Source organism: Arachis hypogaea, chromosome 17 (genome assembly GCF_003086295.3).
Source record: "Arachis hypogaea cultivar Tifrunner chromosome 17, arahy.Tifrunner.gnm2.J5K5, whole genome shotgun sequence".
In the NCBI taxonomy this organism is placed as follows: domain Eukaryota; kingdom Viridiplantae; phylum Streptophyta; class Magnoliopsida; order Fabales; family Fabaceae; genus Arachis; species Arachis hypogaea.
Window position 1 is genome coordinate 16487935 of NC_092052.1, and position 7686 is coordinate 16495620.

Below are 7686 nucleotides of genomic sequence, written 5' to 3' on the forward strand. Positions count from 1 at the left end.
CGTACCACAAGAAGATATAAGAGGACTGAGTGATTTCATTTTTGTTGAGCCAATTCAAATAAATAAACAAAACAACAATGAAAAAAGGAGAAAGAGTACAATACGTACTCTCTAGATGGTGTTCCGAAATTTCATTCTTCATCATTTATTATTATCATTTATATAAAAAAAAATTAACTAAATAAATAAACATACACTTGTATATACTTTCCTTATTATCATAAAAAACAAAATTTCTTCACTTTCAATCCCTATATGACTTCAAGTGAAAATTTTTGGGGGGCATTATGTTAGACAAAATATTATTCTCATAAAAAAATTTAAAAAAAATAATAAATAATTAGTTGTCTGGTAATATTCCTATATATAATATCTATATCTATTTTAGATTAAATTAGATCATTTGATAGTTAGTTATTTATTTGAATTTTGAAATTTACATCAAGCAAGAAGTGCGGGAAACAGCTACATGAAATTCAAATTCTCTGCAAGTGGTGTACAAGGAGTAACTGCCCATTGAGATTAGGCTGGTCTATGAATAGAGTTTTAGGAATACGTTGTAATCAGTTCAGTTCTTCTTGGAAAACACTTAGAGACCCAAAACGCTCTCAACCCCTTGGCATCACAGAGTAAAATTGGGAATCTTAAGTAATTCCTCTGAACTCAAACACTTGTACTTTGCTTTCTTTCAGTTTTTATTAATAAAATTTCTTTACTTTTACGTCTTTTTCTCTTTTACGTTCATGTCTCTTCTTTCATCTTCTTTTTAATTTCCTGTTTGTTTTAATTTCTGCATTTTACTTTGCCTCCGGCACCTTGTATGTTTTCCTTTTTATCTTTAATTTTACTTTCGAAACTACAATTGAGACTTTGAGACACCCACAAAAGGAGTCGTTTCCGCTCCTTGAATTAAGATTGTGAAACAAAACTCGAAAATTGTTGATTTATTTGTTGTTAACAATGGAACAAAAATTTGAGTAAAACAACATGTCTTACAAGTAGTTCCATCTTGTATTTTTAGGGCTGGCAATTGGTAGGATAAAGTATGGTAGAATTTGGACTCTACTCTAACCTTACCTGCGGGTTAAAGACCTTTTTAAAATTTTACTCTATTTTACCCAAGGATTGGAAATCTCTCAACTCTAACTCTATTCGCACCCTAAAGTACTAAACCCTACTCTACTAGCAGAAAAATAAAAAATATTCAAATAAATATTAAATTCAACCATTCCAAATTTCATACATATTAATAAAATAGAAAATAAAAAACTAAGTTCAAATTAAAATTAAAAATAATAAAATCTTAAAGAAATCCAACATAAAATTACAAATAATAAGATCATCGACTAGTTGAGTGGTTATTTCAAATTTTTATAAGAGGAAGATTGTGAATTTAACACTCACTTTTTTTCACTACATACATAACTTTTACATATATATTATATAATATTTTATGGGTGTAGGTAGGGTAGGGTATGATATACTCTGAACCCGTACCCTATCCTACCTGCAGGCAAACTCACACCGTACTTTACCTTACCTGCAGCGGGTCAGATAAACAACCCTATCTGAACGGATTGGTCCAGATTAGGTACTTGCGGATAGAGTATATGTTGCCAGCCATTACTAAAATTAACCGTGTTATAATCATGTGACACATGAAAAACTAGCAACCTTGAAAATTGTAAAGGAGAGTAACTCTTGTTTTAAATAATCAAGATGCTCAAGAACAAGATTAATAAAGAAGTACAATCTGTTATGTTAGTTTCGGGTTAGATTGTTGAGGTAGAGGAAGTGTATATAAGGCATTAGCCAAGTATTACTCAGTATGATTTTTCTAATAGCAATTCAATTTTTGTTTTTCTGCAAAATACTATGACTTCTGTTTTTCTGCTGCATAATTCTCTTCTTTGGTGTAGTTGCTGGTGTTCTAAGTCATTGCTGTCATTATCCTTTCAAACATGACATCACATCAGTTAGAAGAAAAAGTACTTATTTGTTTTGGTGGGAAACAAAAATAGTTAATATAGGATAAGAAATGTGAATATATAGACATAAATCACTTGATCCTTTGCATATATGTTTTGTTTTATGATCAATTCGATGACCAAATTCACTTTTTTATTCATATCATACCCTTTTTCATCAATCTAGAATATAGTTACATAATACCATACTTTTTGAATTATTTGGACAACAGTACTATTTTAAATTATATATATTCATACTCCTAAAAGTAATAATAAGGTCCTCTTTAATTTGTTTGAATAAGACCCCATGTTACGTCTTTGGTGTCTGCCTGTCTGGGGATTTTACTTTTTTTTTTTTTATAGTAATTTCATCCGTAACTTTATTAAAGTGGTTGTTCCTCTTCCACAAAATGAATTGAGTAACAAAACATATATATATATATATATATATATATATATATATATATATAAAACATCAAGCGATTAGGGGTTTTTTTTTTTTTGCTGGCCAAATTTATCTTCCATTTATTCTGTCTTATTATGGTTTATGCACTGACTATATATTTTTAGAGCTTTTCTCCATAAATCCAACTTCTTATTTAGGTCTTCGCTTGACTCTCTCATAAAGACGATATCATCAGCAAAAAGCATGCACCATGACCCAGGCTCTTGGATATGCTCTGTGAGTATTTTCAAGACTAATGTGAAAATGTATGGATTTAAAGATAATCCCTGGTATATACCAATAAAATATTTCTCTGTTACACCACCTTGAGTCTTCACACTAGTTGTAGCCCCATCATACATGTCTTTAATTGCACGAATATATATAATCTTTACTCTCTTCTTTTCTAAAACCTTCCATAAGACCTCCCTTTGCACCTCTTGTATGCCATTTCCAAATCAATAAACATCATATGTAGATTCCTTTTATTACTACGATACATCTCTATCATCCTTCTTAACAGGTATATCGCTTCAGTGGTGGATCTACCTGACATAAAATCAAATTAGTTCTTTATTACTTATGTCTCTTGTCTCAACCTTCGTTCTATCACCCTTTCCCATAACTTCATGGTATGACTCATGAGCTTGATCCCTCTATAGTTTTCGCAACTTTGTATATCCACCTTATTCTTATAGATAGATACCAATGTGTTCTTTCTCCACTCATCTGGCATCTTCTTAGACTTTAAAATCTCATTAAAAAGCTTGGTTAACTAACTGATGCCTTTCTCTCCAAGACCCTTCCAAACTTCAATTGGGATATTATTGGGTCCTACTGCCCTGCCATTTTTCATCCACTTTAGAGCCTCTTTTACTTCGAAGTCTTAAATCCTTCAATAGTAGTCGAAGTTTTGATCTTCTTCCTTCGTGCATAACCGACCAAAGTTCGGAAGATTCTTCTGTCCTTCATTAAATAACTCGTAGAAGTAGCTCTTCCACCTTTTATTGATCTTCTCCTCTTGAGCCAACACCTCCCTGTCTTTATCCTTTATGCACTTAACCTTATCCAAATCTCGCGTTCTTCTTTCACGGCTCTTTGCGATTCTATATATACATTTTCTCCTTCTTTCGTGCCTAAGGATTGGTAGAGACCCTCATATGCTCTTGTTCTTACTTCACTTACAGCCACTTTTGTTTCTTTATTAGCCGTCTTATATTTTTTTCAATTATCTGCATTGCGGCATAAAGACCACTCTTTAAAGCACACTCTTTTTGCCTTTATCTTTTTTTATACACTTGTATTCCACCACCAGGACTCCTTGTTTCTTGGTTCTATCCTCTAGATTTACCAAATTTTTTTTTTGCTGTTATTCTAATAACTTCTGCTATCTCTCTCCACATCTCTTCCGCGCTTTCGTTCACATCCTACTTTATCTCTTCTTCTACCAATTTTAAAAAAAAAATTTATTTCTTACCTTTCATCCATCACCACCTCGTCTTTAAATTCTTCATATGATATCTTTTCCTCAATTTTTGTTCAATACAAAAATTCATGACCGGGTTCTTATTTACACGTGCTGATGTGCATAAACATGTTAGTTCAAATATTATCCTAGATGTACTGTTGATTTACCATATTACTAGAAAATTTAAGATTTGCAGCTAACGTAATCAATTACTATTTTTCTGTTAAGATTCCTCTATTGTATTCTAAATGTTTCTTATTTTTAATTTTTATTCACATGACCTTACCTTTTATTTTTTTTATTTTAAAAGAAACTCATCTATTAAAATAAGGATAGGCAACTATTATTCTACTCTTAAATCAAATGTATTCCTACAAAATTTTTCACAAAATTTTTGTTTTCAATTCACTTTTTCTTTTGTATTGTTATGATATTTATTATATTAATATTTTTTTAATAAATAATTTAATGTATGTTATAATAAAATAAGTATAAATTAATTAATATATTATTTAATTTAAAAATATTATTTATTATAAAAATAAGTGAATAGTTTTCAGTATAATTTTTAAATATACAAATAAAAAATCATACAATTAAAAATAAAGAATATTTTTTACACATCCTTTAATTACTGAATTATCATATCATTTTTGTATTTATATATTGTGTTATATGAGAAACTCTTAAAAGCCTGCAATTTTTAATGTTTTTAATTATATTATTTGACCAGCATAAATACTAAAGTATTTTTAATAAATATATTTTATTAATTTATGTAAGTAAATTCTAAAATAATTTGAGTGTAAGCTATATTAATTCATGTATATAAAATTCTGGTAAATATAGATAGAAATTATATACTTTTTGTGTGCAAAATCTCTGTAGATATATGTGCAATTTATTTGTGACTAATAATGATAATATTTATTAATCATGTAGCATTGCTTAATAATATATATCATTTTAATTTAATAGATCATATTTTACCGTCTCTTCGTCTCACAACAAAAGCATAAGTGATACAAAATGAAACTTAGGATAAGAAGAAAATCAAAGAATGGAAATTAATTCTACCTCTCCTATTCACAATTTCACATCTAAGTTTCTCAAGAAATTCAAAAAAGTTTCATTCATAACAAATAAAAAAAAGTAACTACAAAATTTAAAAATTTTATACCTCTTAAACTCTTACTTTTAAAATTCTAATTTATAAATTCACTAAGATAATATGGATCAAATTATAATTAGATCTAAAATAATAAAAAAATAAAATAAAATAAACTAAACATAACATAAGTCTTAAAATAAATACTAATAAAATGATACATATTTGATTCAACTTGATTAATTAATGAGAGTATTTAATACAGCTTAAAAATAATAAGATGTTTAATTTTCCGTAATTGTCAATTACTGTCTTAAAAATAGTAAGTCTTAAACAAATGATTTTATTCATAATTATAAAAAAAAAATTATTCTCTTAAAATTCATATTGCTCTTGTAATTAAAAAAAATAACATACGAAAGTTTTTAGTTTATCCCATGTAACTTATATCAATAAAAGTGTGTTCGAACTATATCTTTGAATTAAATAATCTTTTGTTAATCCTTTCCCTTCTTTTCAAGCAGAGAAAAAAGGTCAAAAAGTACATATGTCATATATATGTTGCATGTAGAAATAAATAAATTTGCCAAAAATTCCAACATTCCATTCTTGATTATCAAGAAATTAGTAAACACTTTAGAATATGCTATACTTGATGTTTGACATTTAATCAAAGCCACTATACTCTTAATTATTAGGATACAACTATTAGTCCATGGCCTTCTCTTATAAATGGATGTTCTAATCCGTAGTAATGACCATGCTAATTCTATGGTAAACTCCGATTAAAAGAGAAAAAAAAAAAAGCCTAAATCATCATTAGTAACGTCCCATAAAAGTGTTATGTCTATATCCGGTGGTGCAAGTACTACCTCATCAGCAGCTATAACAGGTAACACACATACGATCTCTTTTAATTATTATTATTACACTAAATTAAAGATATTGGGAATAAACTGATAGTGGATAAGAGTCAAATACGAAGTAGTCAATAATTTAAGACCGCACAACCATATAAGTTTACATATGTAATGTATATAATGTGTCCCAATTAAGTTCCAACGTATTAATATGCAATTTCAAAGTTTAATAATTGAATGAATAACAATGAACATGATAACCTGTGTTTATGTACCTTGCAAGAATAACAGATTGCGACGAACTGGGTATTGTAGTGGCGGAAGAAGCGGAGCATGTAAGAGAACGCAGTTTTTGGGGACCAGATGGTAAGTTTTCAGTTCATAATTGTTTTTGAAGGAAAGAGATCAACACATTAAGGTGGACTATACAAAGAGATTGCTGTTCCCATATTATCCCTGAATAATATCACTAATATCAACAACTACACTCCTTATATAACTATTGAACGATTATCAACCGCCTGGGCTGTTTTCATTCCAAAAGATAACTTCATTTTTTTAACTAATATTTTAAAGAACAATGCTATATGATCAGTAAATATTATTGTTTTTAGAGTAATAATTTGCATTTATTTATAGATATTTTGTATTCAGAAAGCATATAATTTACACTTTACACCTATATTTACTAGAGTTTTATACACATGAATTAATACCATTTGTATCCATATTTTTTAAAATTTGTATACATAAATGAATAAAATTTATTTGTTAAAAGACAATTTAGTATTTGTACTAGTGAGTTTCTCTATTTTAAATCACGGAAAAATATTCAATCAATCACTTTTTTTCTTTCCGAAGATATGAAGACTCAAACCTGCAACCTGTTAGATGAGTATGAGGAGATTATGCCATTTGATCTATTATTCATTGGCATATTCAATCAATCACTTCTTATAATGCAAGAAAGCATTTTTATACTGTAAATTTTTTATTAAGAATTCAGTGTATATATATATATATATACACACATTCTTTTTTGCAGTTTTCAAATATTGATCAAAACTCTGATATATTTGTTTTGAAATTTGCAGAGATGCATATAAAAGGCAGATATATAAGGCAGCGATTACAGGGAATTGGAGTAAAGCTTTAACATATAATATAACTGATCCTACTCGGCTCTGTTCTCTTTTGACTAAGCAAGGAGACACAGCTCTTCACATTGCAGTGAGCATGGAACAAACCAGCTTTGTAGAAAACTTAATAGATCATATGAGTCTGGAAGACATGCAAATTCGCAAGGTAGATGGCAACACTGCCTTTTCTATGGCTGCCATTTCAGGGAATGTGCAAATTGCTAAATTACTACTTCACAAGAATCCAGGATTGGTTTGGATTAAAGGACACAAAAACATGCTTCCAATTGAATTGGCATGTTGGGCTAATCAGCCTCTTATGGTGAATTATTGAGTTTAAAAACATAAATACATTTATTGTAATATAAAAATTTTAACTAAATTTAAAAACATAAATACATTTATTGTAATATAAAAATAAAAGTAACTATTGAGTTTTTTTTTTACTAATTAACTATTAAGATTATTTTTTTTATAGCCATACCAATTCAAAATTTGAATTATCTTTTTCTTTTGGTATAATTATGCCAACATAATATTTAATATATACCTAACCATGTGTTTCAAAAATTAATTAATTCAATTTTAAAAACTACAAAATATTAAATAAACATAAAAAATGAAAAATATAGTCGTCGTAATTAACAACTGATTTTATAAATTTATAATTACTAGTTTGTGCCATAAATTGAAATA

At 28.2% G+C, this 7686-nt stretch overlaps 1 long non-coding RNA gene across 1 annotated transcript; it reads left to right on the forward strand.

Moving 5' to 3' along the window:
• Window positions 1–5743: 5743 nt before the first annotated feature.
• Window positions 5744–7311, forward strand: LOC112766565 (uncharacterized). Its single transcript, XR_011875765.1, has 3 exons — window positions 5744–5883; window positions 6143–6217; window positions 6946–7311. It is a non-coding gene; the product is annotated as an uncharacterized lncRNA (long non-coding RNA).
• The last annotated feature ends 375 nt before the right edge of the window (window positions 7312–7686 follow it).